The sequence below is a fragment of the Staurois parvus genome, unplaced genomic scaffold (genome assembly GCF_062004578.1).
Source record: "Staurois parvus isolate SC_StPar_1 unplaced genomic scaffold, SC_StPar_1.0 ptg000104l, whole genome shotgun sequence".
Taxonomy (NCBI): Eukaryota; Metazoa; Chordata; class Amphibia; order Anura; family Ranidae; genus Staurois; species Staurois parvus.
The window spans coordinates 5,370,874-5,395,200 of record NW_028317900.1 but is presented as its reverse complement, the minus strand read 5'-3'; positions in this window follow the sequence as shown (position 1 = coordinate 5,395,200).

Here is a 24,327-nt window from a genome sequence, read left to right as displayed (position 1 = left end):
TATTTGGGGATGCCCAACTGGGCTACATTGCTGAAGATTCCTGCAAACTCTCACAAGGTACCAAAAGGTCTGCCCTTGATTGCTGTTCATCCTGGATCAGTGTTTGACAAGTGACAGGTTTGCAATGGCTTACCCATAAATGTACATAAGTGTGTTTGTAGGACTATCTACATGTCATAATTACTCAGTATATAGATGGCATGACTGCAGGAGGGCAATATTCACTATACATAAGGGCTGAAGATTATGAGATCTGTGTTTTTCATCTTATTACTTAATGATTGCTATATCCAGTGCTACACCATGTGCATCTTGCGATTGCCTGGTCTTTACTAAATGGCCGTGTGTGGAATCCAACTGGCATAAATTTTATTTTTGATATCATCACTATTCTTACAACTGGAACATTCAAATTTACATCTCATCTTATGATTGGATTTCACTGTGGGGGTCAATGCCCTGTCTGGTTTCTATTTTATGTTATCAATATGGGCTTAGGTCCATGTATATATCTGGATGAGTAGTACCATTCAGGTTTTCACTCAAATCATGCATTTTGCTTTACTGAGAATCACCTTATTTATATAATTCTATATGGACTTATTCTTTGCAAGCAATTTTGATTTTGTCAATTAATTTATTTTCTGTTCATGAGATATATAGGGCACAGTTACAATCCATTCTATTTGTGTCCTACACTAACAACATTATTATTATTGTTATTATCAACAATATTATTTTCCTTTTGGTTTCTCATGTTCTTTTTTCTTTCTGATTACATTCAGTGCATGAATTTCCATCCCCCCCACAGGCCTTGCATCATCACATAGGTGTCGGGACTTTTCAGCGCACAGAGTCACCCCGGATTACCACGTCATTCCCATCCTTTGTTTGTCTCTGTTGGTGGCGGTGAGGTCTTTTTTGTTTTACTTTCCTTCCCCATTGTATTTTGTCCGCTTATTTTGCTGCTAATAAAGGTTTGTAATTTTTCATTAATTATGCTGCTGCTTGTCCTTTTTTGGACCTTCTTGACCTAGGGGTTCCCTTTCCCTATTTTTCTTTCCCCTTCTTATATCACTTGGTGATGTGGCGAGTCCCATAAGTGCAGTGCAAGCTGGTGCAGTGGCGAGCACAAGTAGTGTCCCTCAGCCACCAAGAATTTGCACACAGGCCCATAGAGCCCTTAGTATCCTTCCAGATGTGCTTGCAAATCCCAATTTTCAGCCCACAAATTCTGCAGCACCCATATTTTCCCCATTCACTGCCCAACCCGGAATTCAGGTGGGAACAGCAAATTTCACTACTCCCCTTGATTTTTTGGAGCTGTTTTTCACGGAAGATCTGTATGCATTGATTGTGGATCAAAGCAATTTATATGCACAACAATATATTGCCGCTAACCCAAATTCAAACCTTGCCAGACCATTCGCATGGAAACCCATTACGGTTTCCAAATGTTAATTTTCTTGGGGCATAACCCTCAACATGGGCATTACTAAAAAAAATTAATTGCGGTTGTATTGGTCCACAGACCCGATTCATCATATGCCCGTGTTCTCTGCTGCCATGGCCAGGCATAGATATGAGAGTATAATGTGTTTTATACATTTCAATGAGAACACACTCTGTTGTCCTCGGGGTGACCCTGATTTGGACTGACTCCACAAAATTCGTCCCCTTGTAAATCACCTTAACCAAAAATTTGCAGATGTCTATACTCCCCAGCAAAAAATCTGCGTTGATGAGTCCCTTATTAATTTTTCTGGCCTTGCATTCAATAATTCCTCCCCAGCAAGCGTGCCAGATATGGGGTCAAGAAGTATAAGACCTGTGAGAGGGAAACAGGCTATACATATAAGTTTCAGATTTACGAGGGAAAAGATAGTCACGTGGAGCCCCCCGGGTGCCCAGACTACATTGGGAGCAGTGGCAAGATAGTTTGGGACTTGGTGTCATCCTTTTTCCATATGGGGTACCACTTATACGTGGACAATTTTTATACAAGCGTGCCACTATTTAGACATTTGTACGATCTTGGAATTGGCGTATGTGGCACAGTGCGACCTAATGTGTGCCCATCATTAGAAGTGGGTGGATGCAGGGTGGTATATTCTAATGGTGGGCATACCACACACTTTTTCAGGCAGAGATTTCTTCTCTATTTTTCATTCAGCCTACAGGCTGCATAAAAAAAAAAAAACATAGCATATATACCCAACAAGGACCAGCGACGTACTGGTACATCACTGGACTTTGAATGGTTATACCAGGATGATGCCTGGTATCGTTTTTTTCAGCCGGCGATCAGCTTTCGTGAAAAAGCAATCCTAGTGGCTAATTAGCTGCAGGATTGCTTTGAAAAACGGGGGGAGACGATGCGCCCCCTCCCCCACTGCTTTCCACGGCCTTCTCGGGTAGTCCCTTGCCATCGGGGGAACCTGAGAATGCAGCCGGTGTTTCTACCAGCTGACTATAGAGCTGATCAGAGACTGGCCTGGAGCCAATCATCTCTATAGTCTAAGAAATCGGAAGCTACGAGCATTTCATCCCTTCAGTTTCGCAGGATATAAACAGCGCCATTTGTAAATTGTGAAAGCATCTGATCAGACTGATCTTTGATTTCTCAAAAAAGAATATGCCCATTGAAGTTATAGGGGATATTTGCATTCCTTGTGATAGCATTAACCACTAGCCGCCCTCCCACTGTATAAATATGGCGGCAGGGCAGCATGGGCAGGCAAAACCACGTTTTAAAATGTGTGTTTTGTAAACAGATAGGGGGTGCGCGGAGGCGCGCCGCCGCCCTATCTGTCCCGCCGATCACCGCCGCGGATGTCAGTCGCCGGGTCACAGCCGGTCCTTACCGGCTGTTTCCCGGCGATCGGCGGCAAACAGTGACAGACAGCACAGCTGCAGTAGCTGTGCTGTCTGTCACTTCCCTGACAGCTCGAGGACGAGCTGATCGAGAAAAAAGAGTTTCTCTCTCTCGATCAGCGGTGTCTCGTGCAGCACACACCCCCGCCCCCTAGTAAAACACTCCCCCTCACACAGATAACCCTTCCCTGCAAAATAAAGTTAACCCCTTCCTCCCAAGTGCCATTAGTACAGTGTCAGTGTTTTTTTTTTTGCACTGATCACTGTATTAGTGTTTTTGGGGATGTCAGTGACCCCAAGTCAGTACCCCCCAATGTCAGAATGTCCGCCGCAGTCCCACCATAAGTCGCTGGTCACTGCCATAAGTCACTGATCGCCGCCATAATTCACTGATCGCCACCATTATTAGTATAAAAAAAAACTAAAAATCCCAGTATCTTTCCCGCCATTTGTAAACGCTATAACTTTCACGTAAACCAATTAATTTACACGTATTGTTTTTTTTTTCAGCAAAGACATGTCGCAGAATGCATTTTGGCAGAAATTTGTTTCTGTTTTACTCTGGTCAAGGTGAATAAAGAAATTTCTGTCCTTTTTCATGTCATAACTCCTGAATCAACGCGCCATGCCGGCAAAGATAAAGTGCAATTTTTGCACTAAAAACAGTTTCATTATTTGTTGAAAAATCTGTTTCTTCCTTCAGACTCTTTGGCCTTTTGTAGTTCAGTTTGTTTTTGCATTCTACCTTTCCAGATTCTGTAATCTGCTTTAAAATGGCCTTGTTTCTTTCACACAAAGCATTCATGTGTTTCTTGTCTTTAAAGCAGACTCTGCAATAGAAGCACCGTCACTATTAATGCCCTCTGTTTTATGCTTATATTCATCCATAATCTTGCCCTTAACATATTCCAATGTCAGTTCATCATCTGGACGTGCATCATGTGCTGTGACAAGCGTCAAGCATTTACAGTGTGTGTTTTATGGTTGGTCAGCTTGGTTTGGTATAGCTTTCTGATCAAATACAGTTTATTGCTGAAATTAGCTCTTTCATGCACCTTTTGTAATCCTTCCCACATTTCTTCAGCATATTCCCACGTACATACATGTATGATTTGATCATCTTCTATACTAAGAGAGATTGTGCTCTGAGCTTTCTGATCTTTCATCCACTCTCTGAAGGGTGTTCTGGCCTGACTTCATGTATAACTTTTATCAGTGTTTCATCTTGAATTTCCAAAGCTAGTAGCTCTGGTTTGTCAGCAAAGGCTTTGCTGCAGCTGTGTTACTGCCCATTGTATTGTATTATTTTGCAGTCTTCTTTCTATTGCTGTATCTTGCACTTGTTTTATGTAGCTGGCTATGATTGGGTGTCGGGGCCCAACACCTGTTAGAAATGTTGTATATAGCCCTGCAGAACAGACAGTGCACAGTTTACATGTGTTTATCGCCTGCTTCTCTGCTAACAGGAGCTTTATGAGAGAGAAAAGACATAGAGTAAAACCATAGATGCAGCTACAACCTTACAAACACTGCCACCTCCTGGTTGAAGAATATATCTCTACTGAACAGTGAAGTAGTTGTTGCAAAATACATGAACATTGTATTCCAACAATGCCTGATGTGTTAGAAAAATCTTATTAATTTACAACATTGCGTAACAAAAATGCAGTTTCATTTTCTTTCCTGCATATTCCAAACACTTGTGGCAAAAAAATGACATTTTCAAAACACTCATTATTCCTCTTAGAATAAAACTTGTGTTTGTGTTTGCATTCCAAAATGGGATAATTTTGTGAGTGTTTCCATTGTCCTGGTGTTCCAGAGCTTCCACAAATGTGATAGGTAAGTCAGGAGATTTAATGGCTAATTTACATGTAATTTATGCCCTTTCGGATTTTGGACCCCTCTATGGATCTGGTCTGTAAAAAAGTATCACACATTTGGTATCATCATTCTCGGGAATAATAGCAGAATATGTTTTGGGGTGTAATTATAGGTATGCCTATGCAATGTGTGAGACATAACTTGGACAACTTTGTGAAAAAAAAAATTATTGAATTTTTGCAAAAAATTGTGACAAAAAAATTACAACTTAAAAAAACTCACCTTGCCTCTTACTAAATACTTTGGACTGTCTACTTTCCAAAAAGGGATCTCTTGGGGGGTATTTATACTGTAGTCAGAGGTGTAAGAGGGGTCTTCCTCATCCTGTCAGGCTCTTCGACCAGGTACGTGACACTCATTCACAGTTGTCTATGAATTGGAAAACTACAAGTTCCGACAGCCTTTGCTGCTGTCGGCTTGTAGTTCTCAATGAACTACTGTGGCACTGTTGAGTGTTAATTCATGGATTCTTACTGTCAGTGTGCATTTGCTTTCCCGTACAAGGTATGGGCAGAAAGAATCACTGGCAGGTCTGCAGGAGTACTGCATGGCACCAGCGATCTTCTAATTGCTGGTATGATACTTTCCAGGATCCCAAAACAAAAAATAGTAAATGCACATTTTTTTTACATGAAAATGTAAACTTATCCTTTTATGGGAAATCATAGTCAATAAGGTAATTGTAGTGTTACTTGAAACTGTCATCCCAGTCTTTTTGAAGTATATAGTCCAAATATCATTCCAGAAACTGTTTATGAGGCACATTACCACTAAATGAAAGTCATATTCCTAGTAGAGCCCTGGCATTGCCAACATACTGTATATTTGGAAGAGATAGGTAGAATCAAAATAGAAGATTTGGGCATCTACTGTATACCAGGAAATGAGGATGTTAACATTTTTTCTTGAGATTCACTGGCTACAGTCAACGTATGGGAAAGTATGAAGTTTCTCTCCCACTCTTCAGCTTCATTAATAGTATCAAGTTCCTTCTTTCACGCAGCTGTATAGTTAGGCAGACCAGGGCAGGATGAGGACAAAAATATATAATATGCAGCAATTGAGAGACAGGAGAATTAGGTAGAAGTAAATCTTTCAAAAAAGGAAAAGTGCCATCCAATTTGATACGATAACCGTATCTAAATAATATCTCTGACTCACTTAGAATAAAAGTGTGGATTATAAACCTGAATATACTGGAACACAGAAAAAATGGCCGTTGACTAGTGCAAAACTGCCAAGAAAGTGGTTATTTAAAATCCTATGCGGAGTAATATCACTACAAAAGTGGAAGTAATATTGTATTTATTCGATCACATAGATCGTGAAAAAGGTTGACATTGACAGAGTGAACATGTTGCAATCATATTAAAATCAAAGAATTAAAATAGAGAACCTTTCGGCGTCTTCAAAAACGTCTGTTAAGAAGTAAATCTTTGATTGCTTTGCTTGCAACAGCTAAGAGTACAGACAGGACTGTGTGGGTTACCAGTCATGAAGGAGAATAATAGGTTTAGGATGAAGGTCAGGACAGGTAACTCACTATATGGAGTACTGGATAGAGTGTTAGGCAAAGGTATACATCGAATGAGATGCCCAGACATGATTAAATGCCAAAAACTAGCACAGGTAATAGCAAGAATTATGCAATTCTAAGTGTAGAAATGCAGGATAGGATGTCGAGTCAGTACAGTATAACATGAACACGTAAAGATCCTAAATAGCCCAAGGCAAACAGCAGATGAGACATGGGTATAAAGGGGCATAGACACAGAGACAATGGCAGATAGTGCAGCGGCAGGATAGAAAGATGAGAATGCCCTTATAGACCTTCACACTTGCTCTCCTGCACAGACTGTGAAAGCCTTCAGCGACTATCTGACCCAGCCATTCTCAAACAGGGTTCCGTGGAAATGTAGGGTTCCTCCAGAAGTTGCTAAGGGTTCATTGACAATCTGATGGTGTTGATGTACTGTAGCCAGGTGCTGACTATATCATTATGCCATTCTGGGACATTTACAGATGAGACTATGGTTAATCCTTTTCCCTTTAGTGCCAGTACTAGGACTGCTACATCACTTCCTGTTAGCAGAATGGATTCAGTTTTTCTTACGGCAGAAGATTTTGGGACCTGTAGTCCTATAGCCAATACATCCAGTATTCCTGAGTGCTGATTGAACTACAATTACAAGAGAGTTGGCGAATGAGAAGGATGCTGGGAAAGCAGATATATTCTACAGCAAGGGACTGGCTCTCTCTCTTGGCACAGGATTCAGAGCTGAACACAGAGGGACTGCTGTTCACCAGAGACAGATTGCTGGCCTACTGCTGCGGCACATCAGTTCAGCACAGTGGTGACACCAACAGCCACACCAGGATCGCGCCAGCGTCTGCATCGGGACTGTCATTGTCTGGTCTTCACAAAGACACCTCTGCAGCTTACACATGTATTTGCAAATGTATGCAAAATAACCCCTAATGTGAACTGTTAGACAGGAAAATTTGATTTGTTGCAGGCTGGCTGGAAATTTTTCTTTGTTGTTGTTGTCTGACATGTGTCACCCTTTCATGTGCTCCTTGCTGCAAAGTTGGGGCAGTTGCTGTTTGCTTTTACTGTTGATATATTGGTGAGGGGACACACTGGACAGCTTTGCCGCCACTATGCTATATGCTGGGTGTCCAGTGCGCCCCTGTGCCTTTAAGGAGGGGTGGGCTCCCTCCAGGCTTACATGCCCTCAGTCTATCCATTATTATACATGTGCTTCTACTATGGAGGCTCTCAAAATGTATAGAGTTAGGAACTGCAAAATGCTGGGGTGCCATAAAGAGGCTCTGCAGCTTACGCATGTATTTGCAAATGTGTGCAAACTAAACCCCTGTTTTTAATGTGAACTGTTAGACAGGATAATTCAGTTGGTTGCAGTCTGGTTGGTAAGTTGAGCTGGGAATTTTTCTTTGTTGTTGTTTGACAATCATTATCCTCCCATATGCTCCTTGTTGCAAAGTCCAGTTATAGGTTGGGGCAGTTTCCATTTGCACCTTTGTTGCTATTGTGCTATATGCTGTGAGTGTCCAATGTGCCCCTGTGCCTTTAAGTAGAGGTGGGCTCCCTCCAGATTTACCTGCCCCCAATCTATCCAATATTATAAATGTGCTTCTACTATGAAGGCTCTCAATATTGATTGAGTTTATGGGGTGGGTCGTGAGAGGTCACCACATTTATGACCAAGTCCCAAATACAGTTTTATAGTAATATTAATATCTTCCACTATGTAAAGGTTGCATTCAGGAAACTGGTAGATTATTGTTCAGCATTATATTTCATGTCCAGGGAGACCAAAGAGAGTATTTTGGATGGGTCTGTCACCCAGGAGATAGGAGACTGCATTCTCTCCTTTCGAATGTGCTAGCTTAGTCATGTATGACCTTGATTTGTTTGGTGTGATATTCCCCATTCAAATATATACTTAATATTAATATATCTATGTCCTGTTGGATTTTATGAATTGTGTGTGGATTTTGTTAAAGTGTTACTAAACCCAGGACCCTGCATTCATTATATCTGGTCTCCCACAGTACACACAACATGGAAGTGCAATTATTTTAGTAAATGTAAACTGCTAAATACCTTTTCTCATCAGCAGTTAGAGCAGTCATGTGGCTTCTATCAGTATCCAGCTGAACACTGGTTAAAGCTTGTAGAAGGATTTTTCATTTTGCTCTAGGAGGATGAAGAACCCCTGACGTCTATCTGAACAGTGCTGATTGGCCTTGTGTTGATCACATGTACTCTCCCAAGAAAAACACCTTACGAGCAATACACTCCAAACTGAGCATGTGCAGAGTGACTCCACACGATATGTCTTATCAGGAGATAAGAGGGGAACACTGATAGAAGATGAGGATCAGAGAAGTCAGGATCAAACAGCGTTTTTGCACAATGCAGAGGATTAACCCCTTGGGTTCCACAGTGATTATAACAACTATGCTGTACTGCGTATACAGACTGACCTTACTGGGCAAAGATCTCAGAGAGGTCGCCCATGCCTGGCTGATTTCTGGGTAGACGTTTTTATGGCATGCTGCGCATTTCTAGAGCATCATGTGTGTCAGAATGGACAGATTTTGTCATTGCTTTACAACAGGTCAAAGGTAAGTGTAAATCTGTAGAGTGTTTTATGGTCCGTATAAACAGGCATCCTGCAGGCCTTAATAAGCAGTTTACAGCTCTGACAAAGGCCAGTGTACTGGTTTCTGCTGACCCTACTTTGAGATAACAGGCTCTTTTGAAGTGTGTTAAAAGTTAAAGCTATGAATTCCATAGTTTGCGGGAAGAGGGAGGGAGTAAGATCACTGGGCTCAGGAAAAACAAAATCGCTGAGATCTTAGCAAGATGGCTGTTGCTTATAGCTTCCATGTGCCTATTACGCACAACCATTACACTGGGAATCTGCTGAACAGAGGTACTAATGAGCTGGGGATCTGATGACTGAGGGTACTACTAAGCTGGGGTTCTACTGGACCCCTTTAATACAAAAAGAAAATCAACACACACAGGGCATTTGCCAAGTTTCATTAAAGCTTCAAAAAAAAAAAGCATCATCAAAGCATCACGGAAGCATCAAAAACACATCAAAAAGCATGTCAAAGCCATAGGCACTTTAATGTATGTTGAAGCTGACGCACACAAAGATGAACCCTAAGGGTGGCATTCTGGGGGGGGGGGGGTTGCATTCTTCCCACTGACCACCAATGTAAGGGGCATTTTCTCAATGGCCCCAGATAGATTAATTCTAGCAGGGGATCCCTGAGACCTAAAAACTATTTCAAAGGTTCTTCTGGGATAAAGAGGCTGATCTGAGCTCTGTTCTCTATGCTAAATAGAAGTCCCTCAGCAGCACTAGGAGCCAATCAAGCTCAGCTATATGCACATATGTTGACAAGGAACATTCTGACAGGAGAAGAGAGTAGAGATGATGACTGAGCAGTGTGTGACTGCTCCTTCATTGTCCAATCACTCAATTGTCACCCTCCTGACTGTTTTGAACAGAGTTGCAATTCAAGCTCATTGTGTTGATCAAGTTGCAAATCAATTATGAATCCTTTTTCAGATTCAGATATTTGTTTTATTTTAACTGATTTAGCTGTTTGTCTAAAGTTCAACTTTAACCATTTTATGCACTACAATTTCCTAATTTATAGTTTTCAGCCTTCAGCTGATTTCAACCCTGTATAAGCCATGTAGAGTAAACAAATGGCTAAATACGGGATGATAAATACATCCCCACCTGTTACTCTGCACCCCGTACAGTTTGAGCTTCTCACAGTCTTACTTCCGTTTGGTATTAGGTGGTAAAATCCCCCCGGCCAGCGGCTGTTTCTCAATTCCAGAAAGTGCATTTTTGACAACAGTAATATAAATATCCATAATTCTCAGACATGAGAGAGTGAAGTTTACAGCTTCCTTTATGGAACTATATTTTATTTATAGGTGCTCTGAGCAAAGCTGCTGGTGAAGAAATCAATGTTGCTGATTCACACTGAGGATGTTTGAGTTACAGGAGGCTAGTGGAAGCCAAGAGAGATCACCTCACAGCAGAAATCGGGAATCAGATATATTTCGTTCCTATACAATAGATGCTGTAAACGAGGTGCTGTGTTTTCCCAGCAACATTTTAGAGCTGCTTACAGGTATGTTAAAAAGGAATATTTGTATTTATAATTTCACCTTGCTGAATAATACAGGGGTTGACCTACAGTATATTGATGAACAATTTACTTGAATGTTATTGCTTTTGTAGAGAAGCCTCTGTTGAAGAATAATGGTAGGCAACCAATCAGTCAGTCCGTGAACCACTAATGTTTTGCTGGAAACATTTAATTTATGCTAAAACCAGGAAGTGAACTTAATTTAGCTTTAAACTGAGATTAATATAACCTACTGGAGCTAGATTCAGCTGGGTTTTCTCAGTAATTGTGGAAGGGTCTGCAGACTATAGTTACATGATTCTGTGGTCCATAATTTGCCTCTCTGAGAAATGCAGTGGGGCAATGCATGGACCCTAAAACCAAGTCATCAGCATCATTGCAGGCTGGAGTTCTGAGTATTCCAGATGATAAACAATTAACATACAGCGCCTTGAAAAAGTTTTCTTACCCCTTGAAATGTTCCACACTTTGTCATGTCATGTTACAACCAAAAACGTAAATGTATTTTATTGGGATTTTATGTGATAGACCAACACAAAGTGGCACATAATTGTAAAGTTGAAGAAAAATGTTAAATGGCTTTCAAAATTAGAAAATATAAAAAAAATCTGAAAAGTGTGGTGCGCATTTGTATTCAGCCCCTGTCAAGGTCCTACCTTTTCCCTGTGGTTATGTTACTTCATGTGCTGGTGTCCATCTTGGATTCTGCTGTGCATGATGGGAGCCCTTTTATGCCTTCAGGTTTCTGTGGTCCATCCTCCAGAGGGGTGTGGCTGATGACATATAAGCCTGTGGCCCGCACATGCTCTTTGCACTTGTGTCTTGTGTCTTTGTGTTGCTGTTACTCTGTTCTGACTCTCGTGACTCTCCTGGTATCTGATTCGGCTTGTCTTGACTATTCTTTGTATTCTCCTTTGATCTGACCCTCTGTTGCTGAACCCGGCTCGTGACCTGTGATTCTCGTCTGCTGTCCTGTACTGTCCTGTCCTGTTGTTGTTGACCCCGGCTTGTCTGACTACTCTTTTGTCTCTTCCACCAGCTACACGCCATTGGCGGCGACCATTACCGCAGCTGAGGTGTCTCGGGGGCCGCGACCTGGTTCCTGGCTGCGTCAAGTCCATCCCCACCATCAGGGGCCCTGGTGAAGGGCAGCCTGGGACTTAGACTCCGCGCCCTGAGGGACTTCGGTCTGTGGGTGGTGGTTGTCGTCAGCCAGTGCGTTACATTGTTAGGCCTGCCTGTCCGTTCCTCAGCTCCTGCCCTGACATTACACAAGTGCCATGAACCCTGACGGTGCAGGCACGCCTTCGCTCCCAATGCTAGTCGCCAGACTCGATCAACAGGATCACCTGTTGGATCAGTTCGCTCAGGCGTTGCAAACTCTGCTTGCACGCACCGCGCACCTTACTCCTGGTGTTATTAGGCCGGTTGTCGTTCCGGTGGTCGCTTCCGCTGCTGTTCCGCTTGCTGTGCCTACCGCCGCGGCTGATGCGGCACCCGCGGTGTCCAGAGGTATGACCGGTTCAGCCCCTCTTCCACAGCGCTTTGGGGGTGAGCCGAGTCAGTGTCGTGGGTTCCTCAACCAGGTGGGTATTTATTTTGAATTAATACCCCACGCCTTTCCGTCTGAGAGGTCAAAGGTGGGGTTCCTCATCTCACTACTCTCAGACAAGGCCTTGGCCTGGGCAAATCCCTTATGGGAGAGGAACGACCCGGTGATTCAAGATTTTTCTGGTTTTGTCGATGCCTTCCGTAGGGTATTCGACGTACCGGCTCGTTCCGCCTCGGCGGCCAAGCTGCTCATGACCATGCATCAGGGTTCACGGACCGTGGCCGAGTACGCTATAGAGTTTCGTACCCTGGCGGCAGAGGTCGGTTGGAACAATGAGGCTCTGGTGGCTGCGTTTTCTCAGGGTCTTTCTGACTCATTGAAGGACGAGATTGCAGCTAAGGAACTGCCTGTGGTGTTGGAGGAGCTCATCTCTTTCCTGATCCTGATTGACACCAGGCTCAGGGAGAGGCCTTCACTCAAGGAACGCCTGCGGAGGCCTTCCAATCGACTGGCACCTGCGTTTTCTGTCCCACCCGTTCCTCCCTCTCCTCCCACGCCTCCTGGGGATAGCTTGTCTGGTGGGGAACCCATGCAGCTGGGGTTTGCTCGCCTTTCCGAGGGGGAGCGGGCCGCTCGGCGTCGGGAGGGTCGCTGCCTGTACTGTGGCCTCGGTGGGCACTTTCGGCAGTCTTGTCCGGTCCGTCCGGGAAACGCTCGCACCTGAGATCATGTCGGGGACAGATCTTGGGTGGAGTTTCCTCGTCCCCGGCGTTCCGCAAGGATAAGCCACTGATCACCGTGGTCCTTTCTTGGACAGGGGGCTCGGTGACGGCCCAGGCGTTGGTAGACTCTGGGGCCGGTGGGTTGTTCTTGGACAGCTCGTTTGCTGCGCAGCACTCCATTCCCCTGCAGGCTCGTGCTGCCCCATTGGTTCTCGAAGCAATAGATGGCAGGCCCCTGCAGCCGCCGCAGGTTACCCACGAGACCCTGCCAATAGAGGTAGCCATTGGGGCTGTTCACAGGGAGTTGGCCTGTTTTCAGGTGATTTCTTCCCCACACTATTCGGTGGTTTTGGGGTATCCCTGGCTCCAGAGGCACAATCCTACCTTCAATTGGCAAACAGCCGAGATTCTCTCATGGTCTCCACAGTGTGGGGCCGGGTGCATCCGGGGGCCGGTTAAGGTATTGTGTGCCTCCTCGGACTCTGCGTTGCCCACCGACTATGGGGAATACCGGGACGTGTTCGATAAGGTACGCGCTGGTACCTTACCACCGCATCGTCCTTACGACTGCGCCATATCCCTGCAACCCGGGGCCACTCCTCCACGTGGCAGGGTGTACCCTCTCTCGGTTGCGGAGAATAAGGTCATGGAGGAGTACGTGGTGGATGCGCTTTCCCGGGGGCACATTCGTAAGTCTACTTCCCCAGCAGGAGCGGGGTTTTTTTCTCGTAAAGAAGAAAGGTGGGGAATTGAGGCCCTGCATCGATTATAGGGGTCTCAATCGGATTACCATTAAAAATGCATATCCAATTCCTTTGATTTCTGAGTTATTCGACCGCCTTAAGGGAGCAACGGTCTTTACCAAACTCGACCTTAGGGCGGCGTACAACCTCGTACGGATCAGACAGGGGGATGAGTGGAAGACCGCGTTTAACACCAGAACTGGGCACTACGAATACCTGGTGATGCCCTTCGGATTGTGTAACGCGCCCGCGGTCTTTCAGGAATTCATAAACGATGTCCTTCGTGATTTGTTGCAGCAATGCGTAGTGGTTTACCTGGATGACATCTTGGTTTACTCTACCTCCATGGAGTCCCATGTCCAGGATGTTAAGCAGGTGCTGCAGCGATTGCGTGAGAACGGACTCTTTTGTAAACTCGAGAAGTGCGAGTTCCATCGATCCCAGGTTGCCTTTTTGGGCTACATAATTTCCGCGGAGGGATTTTCCATGGACCCTCAGAAGGTTGCGGCAGTTCTGCAGTGGCCTCGTCCCAATGGTCTTCGGCCCATTCAGCGCTTTCTGGGTTTTGCCAACTACTATCGGAAGTTCATCAGGAACTTCTCCACATTGGCAAAGCCTCTCTCTGACCTAACCAAGAAGGGGAGTAACCCTCAGGAGTGGCCATCCGAGGCCATCAGAGCTTTCGAGGCTCTGAAAGCTGCCTTTGCTTCGGCTCCGATTCTTTCGCATCCCAATCCTGGGTTGCCCTTCGTCCTCGAAGTTGATGCTTCCGAGACGGGAGTAGGGGCTCTCCTGTCTCAGCGTCGGTCACCCGATGGACCCCTACTTCCCTGCGGGTTCTACTCCAGGAAGCTTTCCTCGGCTGAGTGCAACTACCAGATTGGAGATCGGGAGTTGTTGGTCATCATTCTGGCTCTCAAGGAATGGAGGCACCTGCTCGAGGGTTCCGCGGTTCCGGTCCTCATTCTTACCGATCACAAGAACCTGACTTATCTTTCGGAGGCCAAGAGATTGACACCCCGCCAGGCCAGATGGGCTCTGTTCTTGTCACGCTTCAACTATGTGGTTTCATATTTGCCTGGTTCCAAGAATGTCAGGGCTGATGCGTTATCACGGCAATACTCTGAATTGTCCAGGGAGGACTCTGAGCCAATCTCACTTATACCTCCAGATCAGATCCTGGCTGCCATTCGCACCAGTCTGACCTCTCCCCTTGGGGAGCAGATTTTGGCGGCTCAAACTGATGCTCCTCCCGGGAGGCCGGAGGGTAGATGTTTCGTACCCGAGGGATTGCGCACCCGCCTGCTGCGTACCTACCATAACGCCAAAACTGCCGGGCATCCAGGGAAGAACCAGCTGTGTTGGGTCGTCTCTCGCTTATTCTGGTGGCCAACCCTCCGTGCCGACATTGCCTCTTATGTAGCGGCATGTTCGATCTGTGCCCAGAATAAGTCTCCACGGCATCTCCCTTTGGGTCTTCTGCAACCCATTCCCAATGGGGAGCGTCCTTGGTCACATCTAGGGATGGACTTTATTGTAGACCTCCCGGTGTCTCGGGGTCATACGGTCATCCTCATGATCGTCGATCGGTTTTCCAAGATGTGCCATTGCATTCCACTCAGGAAATTACCCACAGCGCAGGAACTGGCCACGGTCTTTTCCAGTGAGATTTTTCGCCTGCATGGGTTACCTAAGGTGATTGTCTCAGACCGCGGGAGTCAGTTCGTGTCCAGATTCTGGCGTGCCTTCTGCTCCCAGTTGGGTATTAGTCTCTCCTTTTCATCAGCCTACCACCCGCAGTCCAATGGGGCTGCGGAGCGTTCCAATCAGGCCTTAGAACAATTCCTTCAGTGTTATATTTCAGACCATCAGGATGATTGGGCCGATCTCCTGCCGTGGGCAGAGTTTGCCAGGAACTCGGCGGTCAACTCCTCCACCGGGATGTCTCCCTTCATGGCCAACTATGGGTTTCAACCCGCGGTATTACCTGAGAGGTTCTCACCACAGGATATTCCGGCTGTGGAGAACCATCTTGCTGCCCTGCGTTCTTCTTGGGGGCAGATCCAGAGGGCCTTGAGGGACTCAGCTCAGCGCCAGAAGTTCCAGGCTGATCGCAGACGGTTGCCCGCTCCTTCATACCAGGTCGGCGATCGGGTGTGGTTGTCTACTCGCAACCTCAATCTTCGGGTGCCCACACCCAAACTGGCTCCCCGTTTTGTCGGTCCTTTCCGCATTCTCCGCAAAGTGAATCCGGTGGCCTATGCACTTGCCCTTCCGTCTGGGATGCGGATCTCCAATATCTTTCATGTTTCCCTGTTGAAACCTCTGATCTGCAATCGCTTCACTACCTCTCTTCCTCGGCCCCGTCCTGTCCGGGTTGACGGTCATGAGGAGTATGAGGTGAGCCGGATCCTGGACTCTCGATTGGTGCGCGGTCAATTACAGTTCCTGGTTCATTGGCGTGGTTATGGTCCCGAGGAGCGTTCCTGGGTTCCTTCCGCGGATGTCCATGCTCCTGCCCTCCTCCGCGCTTTTCATACCCGCTTTCCTCAGAAACCTTTTGTTGAGCCGCGGAGGGGGAGGGGCCCTTGAGGGGGAGGTACTGTCAAGGTCCTACCTTTTCCCTGTGGTTATGTTACTTCATGTGCTGGTGTCCATCTTGGATTCTGCTGTGCATGATGGGAGCCCTTTTATGCCTTCAGGTTTCTGTGGTCCATCCTCCAGAGGGGTGTGGCTGATGACATATAAGCCTGTGGCCCGCACATGCTCTTTGCACTTGTGTCTTGTGTCTTTGTGTTGCTGTTACTCTGTTCTGACTCTCGTGACTCTCCTGGTATCTGATTCGGCTTGTCTTGACTATTCTTTGTATTCTCCTTTGATCTGACCCTCTGTTGCTGAACCCGGCTCGTGACCTGTGATTCTCGTCTGCTGTCCTGTACTGTCCTGTCCTGTTGTTGTTGACCCCGGCTTGTCTGACTACTCTTTTGTCTCTTCCACCAGCTACACGCCATTGGCGGCGGCCATTACCGCAGCTGAGGTGTCTCGGGGGCCGCGACCTGGTTCCTGGCTGCGTCAAGTCCATCCCCACCATCAGGGGCCCTGGTGAAGGGCAGCCTGGGACTTAGACTCCGCGCCCTGAGGGACTTCGGTCTGTGGGTGGTGGTTGTCGTCAGCCAGTGCGTTACATTGTTAGGCCTGCCTGTCCGTTCCTCAGCTCCTGCCCTGACAGCCCCCCCCCAAAACAAACGTAAAACCACCTTTCGCTGCAATTACAGCTGCAAGTCTTTTTGGGTATGTCTTCACCAGCTTTACACATCTAGAGAGTGAAAATTTTGCCCATTCTTCTTTGCAAGATAGCTCACGTTCTGTCAGATTGGATGGAGAGCATCTGTGAACATCAATTTTCAAGTCTTGCCACAGATTCTAAATTGGATTTAGGTCTGGACTTTGGCTGAGCCATTCTAACACATGAATATGCTTTGATGTAAACCATCCCATTGTAGCTCTAGCTGTATGTTTAGGGTCGTTGTCCTGCTGGAAGGTGAACCTCCGCCCCAGTATAAAGTCTTGTGTAGATTCTAACAGGTTTTCTGCTAAGATTGCCCTGTATTTGGCTCCATCCATCTTCCCATCAACTCTGACCAGCTTCCCTGTCCCTGCTGAAGGAAAGCATCCTCACAACATGATGCTGCCACCACCATGTTTCACAGTGAGGATGGTGTGTTCAAGGTGATATGCAGTGTTAGTTTTTGCCACACATAGCGTTTTGCTTTTAGGCCAAAGGGTTCAATTGTGGTCTCATCTGACCAGAGCACCTTCTTCCACATGTTTGCTGTGTCCCCCACATGGCTTCTCACAAACTGCAAACAGCACTTCTTATAGCTTTCTTTCAACAATGGCTTTCTTTTTGCCATTCTTCCATAAAGGCCAAATTTGTGGAGCGCATGACCAATAGTTATCCTGTGGACAGATTCTCGCACTACTCCAGAGTTACCATGGGTCTCTTGGCTGCTTCTCTGATTAATTCTCTCCTTGCCTGGCCTGTCAGTTTAGGTGGGTGGCATGTCTTGGTAGGTTTTCAATTGTGCCATAGTCTTTCCATTTTTGGATGATGAATTGAACAGTGTTCCATAAGAGGTTCAAAGATGTTCAAAGCCTGGGATATTTTTTTATAACCTAACCCTGCTTTAAACTTCTCCACAATTTTATCCCAGACCTGTCTGGTGTGGTTCGTGGCCTTCATGATGCTATTAGTTCACTAATGTTCTCTAACAAACTTCTGAGGGCTGCACAGAACAGCTGTATTTATACTGAGATTAAATTACACACAGGTGAAATTTATATAGTAATCAGGTGGCTTCTGAAGGCAATTGGTTCCAATAGATTTTAGTTAGGGGTATCAGAGTAAAGGGGGCTAAATACAAATGCACAGCACACTTTTCAGTTATTTATTTGTAAAAAATTCTGAAAACCATTTATCATTTTCTTTCCACCAATGACCCTAAACATACAGCCAGATCTACAATGGAATGGTTTAGATCATAGCATATTTATATGTTAGAATGGCTCAGTCAAAGTCCAGACCTAAATCTGAATGAGAATCTGTGGCAAGACGTGAAAATTGCTGTTCACAAATGCTTTCCATCCAATCTGACAGAGCTTGAGCTATTTTTGGGCACAAATGTCACTCTCTAGATGCGCAAAGCTGGTAGAGACATCCCCAAAAAGCCTTGCAGCTGTAATTGCAGCAAAAGGTAGTTCTACAAAGTATTGACTCATGGCAGCTGAATACAAATGCACATCACACTTTTTAGATATTTATTTGCAAAAATATTTTGTAAAGCATTTATCATTTTCCTTCCACTTCACATTTATGTGCCACTTTGTGTTGGTCTATCACATACAATCTCAATAAAATACATATTTAAGTTTTTGGTTATAACATGACAAAATGTGGACAATTTCAAGGGGTATGAATATTTTTTCAAGGCACTGTACTACATATATATATAATTGGAATTTCTTTCAGTGCGGCAGGCAATCTGACCCTAACTGACCCTGGGAGGAGAACTGACTAACTGCCATTGGTATCAATAGTGACACTAATACAGTGATCAGTGGTAATACTAAACATCGTTACTGTACTAATGACACTGGCTGGGAAGGGGTTAACATCTAGGGCGATCAAGGGGTTAAATGTGTAATGTGTGCTTCTTTTACTAATAGATCTCTTCCTGCTTTGCAGGAATAAGAAACAGACAGATCACTTCCTCTGTAGAGAGCCCTGGGTTGATTGTCATGCATCATTGGCCGGGACTTGCTAATAGATTCCTACTGTTTACAATCACAGTGGGTATCAGTGGGCCTATACCTGGAAGCAGGCAGAGAGGAACCAGTATGTCACTGTGCATGCACAGGCTGCCCATCCGCAGTACATTGTGGGCAGGTGGTCCTTAAGCGGCTATAGTAACATTAGCTACTTCCCGTCTTCCTGACTGCTGCTACTGCAATCAGAGGAACCCTCTAATCTTTGAAAAACATCCAAAGCTTCTCCTGATTGGTAGAGAAGTGTGCAGCCCTGTTCTTTTTAGTTCTCGCAGCAGACAGAAACTTGCCCATACTGCTGCTGAACACAGTGTCACATTGTAGCTAATGAGACTACAATATATTACAGTAAGAAAAAAATAAATAAACTAGAGAAGAGGATACCTCCACCAGCTCCCAGTGCGGACATTATAGGCACATTACACGAGATATATAAAATTATTCACTTTATTAAAGTACAATCTAAAAAGCATAAAGTTTGACATGTACATATAAAATCAAAAGTATACTGAATACCTCTACTGGATTAGTGTGTCAGCTGGCCTATTTAAATATGTACACTACAGTGAAATATACAATTAAATTCACAGGCACGCGTGTCCACATCAAAATTCATCAACGTGTTTCGCATCTAAATAGCTTCTCCAGGAAAATGAGGGTATATGCACTAAGTATAGACAAAGAAACAATGATAATAATATAGTATACACATAATAAATTAAAGCAATTCCTACATAAAGCATTTTATAACATCAAGGTATGCTTCTATATGTATGATAATGACCCATAGTGTGTATATATATATATATATATATATATATATAGCACTGAACAGTCTGATAGGTGGCTATAGAGAGCAAAGGTGAGGGAGCAGGATAACAGGAGACTCCTCTCCACTGGTATATCATGTATATTAATTGTATATTTCACTATAGTGTGCATATTTAAATAGGCTAGCTGACGCACTAATCCAGTAAAGGGTATTCGGTATACTTTTGATTTTATGTGTACATGTCAAACTTTGTTTTTTAGATTGCACCTTAATAAAATGAATAATTTTATATATCTTGTGTAATGTGCCTGTAAAGTCCGCACTGGGAGCTGGCTGAAATATCCTTTTCTCCAGTTTCTTCATTTTTCTTGTCCTAAATATTGGATTTGGCATTTGGAAGTGTTATATTTTTGGAATAGTATATTATAGCATACACAACAGCCGCATAGTTAAAGTTGAACTATAGGCAGTTTTTTTTGCCATATGTGTCCCACTGGGGAGATTTGCCTTTACTTCCTGTCCTATAGCCAAAACAGGAAGTGAGAGGAAATCCCTGCAAACTAAGGGAATCCCCTGTGGACCCCAGGTCCACACTAGAAGATTTCCCCTCTACTACTTTTCCAAGGACAACCCAAAGTTTGGGATTTTCTTTTACTTTCACTTTCAAAGATAATGGTTAACAGAACAGAGAGGGCGAATCTCCCTAATGGGGAGCACAGGCAGCAATATAAACCTAATAGTTATTTGAATCCACCTCCACATCTCCCAAACTAAAAAATACGTTTTTGCCTTTAGTTATACTTTAAGTAATGGAAATAGGTTATTTGCTTCAGCTCGCCCCTGCAACCCCCCAAAAACTAATGAAAGTCATAATAACCCTATGGCCCTATGGACAAGAGCAATTTTTTAAATTTTTGCTATGGGCCTGTTACTTGTTACAATAACAAGGTAATATACATTTTAATATGTACAAAGCATCACAAAGATATTTACAAATTAAATAAAAAGCCTTTTTTTAATTTTATGCTTCTTAATGCAACACTAAATAATTATGAACAAACTGAATAAAACTAGAAAAAGTTTAAGTATAAATAGTTACAAAAACAGAAATAAAAAAAAAAATAGGAGGAAATAAATCGGTGAGGGAAAGAGAGTAAATAAGGGCTGATCAGGGTAAACTAGGGTTTAATAAGTGGTTAAATATGAAAATGTGTTAGACAAATGGTCTTCCCTCATATCAGCAAAGAAATAAAACAGAGTAAATAAAAAAGTAAAAATGTTATATTGTATCTTTCTAATTGCTATGACTCAAGTCTCAGTGACAAAAAAATAGTTCCTGCAGTATAGTTCTGTGTTTTTCTTGAAACACAAGTACCATAGGCTGCAATGTTAAAATCACAAAAGTCACAAGGAAGTTGTTTCTTTGTCATAGCTGCAATTTAAGATGGTTTTGTAAGTTCAATAATATATGTTCCACTCTGTATTGTTATGATTGGCAGAAACCAAAGTCACACAACATCAGAGCTGCATGAAAGTAGCATTGAAATCACAAGAAAGTCGCAAAGCAAAGGCGCGCTGGAAGTTGCACAACTCTGGAGTCCCGGCAATGTGAACCAAGCCTAATAAACACTGTGTTGGAAGCAGGCCATAGGGCACACCTGGCATATGCTCGGTGGGCCAGAGCTGCCCCACTGCAAGAGGTGGCTAATGTGACAGAGCAGGGCTGTCTTTAATGTGGGGCACCTTGAGACCCATGTCGTGGAGAGTCCCAGTCCGACGGTAGCAGCTGGGCAGGCAGCGAAAGATCCCACTGAGCTAAATCCGATGCATGTCCTTGGGATGCAGGCAGAATTATAGCGCCTTTCTTCGCCTATCATTCCAACATGGCCCTGGAGATGGAGGCTGGAGGAAGTCTAGGGCTGAGAGCTCGGGAGGGAGAAGGCCTCTACTGTCTCTCTGACCCTTGAAGAGGCAAGCAGCCTCCCAGAGCCTTGAACGTCCTACTACTGGCATGCAAGGTACCAGGCAGACAGGGACCGGGACAGGGGTCACAGGAGGGATTGCAAACAGGGCTATGAGTCTCTCTCTCTCATCCCCCCTCTCTCTCTCACCCCTCTCTCTCAACCCTCTTTTGCTCTTACACCACCTCTCACCTCCCTCTTTCTCTCTCACCTCCTCTCTCTCTCACCCCCCTCTCTCTCACCCCTCCCTCTCTCTCACCCCCCCTCTCTCTCTCACCTCTCTCTCTCTCAACCCTCTTTTGCTCTTACACCCCCTCTCACCTCCCTCTCTCTCTCGCCCCCTCTATCTCTCTCGCCCCCTCTATCTCTTTCGCCCCCTCTATCTCTCCCACCCCCCTTTTCACCCCTCTCTCCCTTCTCTCTGTCACCCCCCCCCATCCTCCCCTATCTCTCTCTTTCACCCCCTTCTCTCACTCACCCCCTCACCTCTCTCTCTTCCGTCTTGCTCTCTCTCACTAAAATTTTTGTCCCAGTCCAGGCCCAGTTGGAAGTGCAGTTTTTTAGGTAATTCTTTCAAATCCCCATCACCTTCTCATTTGTTGCAGTACACACACACTCCATATACATACATTAGCCAGTATGAGAATATGATAAATAAGTGCCTTTAAAGCGGAAATAAACATGCTTCCTTTTAACCAAGGAAACTGCCAATTTAGCGTTTGTTTGATCTCCAGTTGCCATGGTGCTACACATGCGATCAGTTATGACACCAGCCATTTCATGGCTTGACAATTCAAGTGAGAGCACAAGAAACTGTAAAAGCTATCATTCACAGCACACCTTGAATGTAACTGTTTTAGGCAATAGTTAAATTGATATGTTTAGTTTTGCTTTAATTGATGGCTATATTTACTGACCAGCACTCATATTTTAGAATAACTAAATTTCTCCTGGTAAAACAAGCAGGATATACAGTATAAGTTAAATAAAAGTTAAAATGATCTGTCTTCAGAAAAATACAATCTCTACCCTTGCCGATCTGCTTTTAAAAGGTCCATTCGCCTGGCTGCTATACTGACCCACCTGCTTCAGGTCTTTCAAAATCAATAGATGCAAAAGACGTCTGCCGATTAGGAAAGTCGGTGAAAAGTCAGAATCTACATACTTGTTCCAGTTAAGTGACTCAGTCTATAAGAACGGTGGTCAGGCACCATTTAAAAAAAAAAGAAAAAGAATTTGACAATGACAGCCTCCACGTTTCTCTCTCAACAAAACCCCACTCTATCCAAAACAAAAAGTGGGTGATCAAAAACAAGTAAAAGTTTCTGTACATTGGCCAATAAGAAAGAAAATTTCAGATCTACACTGTTGACAGATAACTGGAGCTTTCTCTAAAGCCGGCCATAGATTATTATTATTATACAGTATTTATATAGCGCTAAAAGGTTTGCTCAGCGCTGTACATTATAGTGGGGGACAGTACATGAGACAATACAGTAACAATACAATACACGAGGGGTTCGAGGGCCCTGCTCTTTCGAGCTTACAATCTAGGAGGTAGGGGATAGTGGTACAGGAGGAAGTGGCTGTGGGGGATGGAGAGGTAGGAGGAGATCGGCTGTTAGGTGAGGGCGGGGTAGGCTTCCCTGAAGAGATGGGTTTTCAGGGTGCGCCTAAAGGTGAGGAGGGTAGGTGACAGTCTGATGGATTGGGGTAGTGAGTTCCAGAGGAAGGGGGAAGTCCTGGAGAAGTCCTGCAGTCGGGCGTGGGAGGTGGAGACCAGGGAGCTAGAAAGTAGGAGGTCTTGTGAGGAGCGCAGATTACGGGTTGGGTGGTATTTGGGTATCAGGTCGGTGAGGTAGTTTGGGGAAGCGTTATGAAAGCTTTGTACGTCTGTGTTAGTAGTTTGAATTTAATGCATTGGGCAATCGGGAGCCAGTGGAGGGAATGACAGAGGGGGGTGGCAGATGCGGAGCGGTTGGTAAGGTGGATGAGTCTGGCCGCTGAGTTCAGAATAGACTGAAGCGGGGATAGTCTGCGACGAGGTAGGCCGGTGATAAGGGAGTTGCAGTAGTCCAGACGTGAGATAGATGATGCAATATTCTTTCCTGCAACCACGGAAAGAAAATTGCTCAGTTCCCCCATCAACAATGATAGTGTGGATATTGTGTTTTCCTGGCTAATCAAATCGGGCACAATCAGCCTGCCCATAGATAGTTTGAATCTCGGCTGATCGCTGCTGCACTGGCTGGGATTCGAATAATCTATGGTCAACTTTACATTCAGGGAGCTGAACAGTAGTATTATTCAGGCATGGCCATCATCCTCAACAGCATGATCTACGTACAGTATACATTGTCAACTTTTTCCCCAGCACCCATAAAGATTCAATCCTCCACTGAACCAATACACACCTGTACAAAAAAAAATCCACTGCATTTTGTGTTTCTGCACACTGAATACATTCCCAGGGAAATGAATACCAACTCATAACTACAAGTAGATCTCTTGCAGCTACGTTGTATTCTCCGGAGGGCGTGTGTAACAATGAGATGGCCCTGAGTACAGTGTTCTCTTTTTTTGTTCTCTTTTTCTAGCTTCGCACAGCATTTCCTCCTCAATCCCCTGGCAGAGCCCTGATAGGATTAACAACTCCATTACATACTGGTTAGATTTACATAGCTGCAAAATAAGCCTATTGATGTAGATACAATGGGACAAGCCAGAGGGAAATAGAGGCTGACAACATTTCCATATTTGCTCCAGTATATATTATGCCAGGATG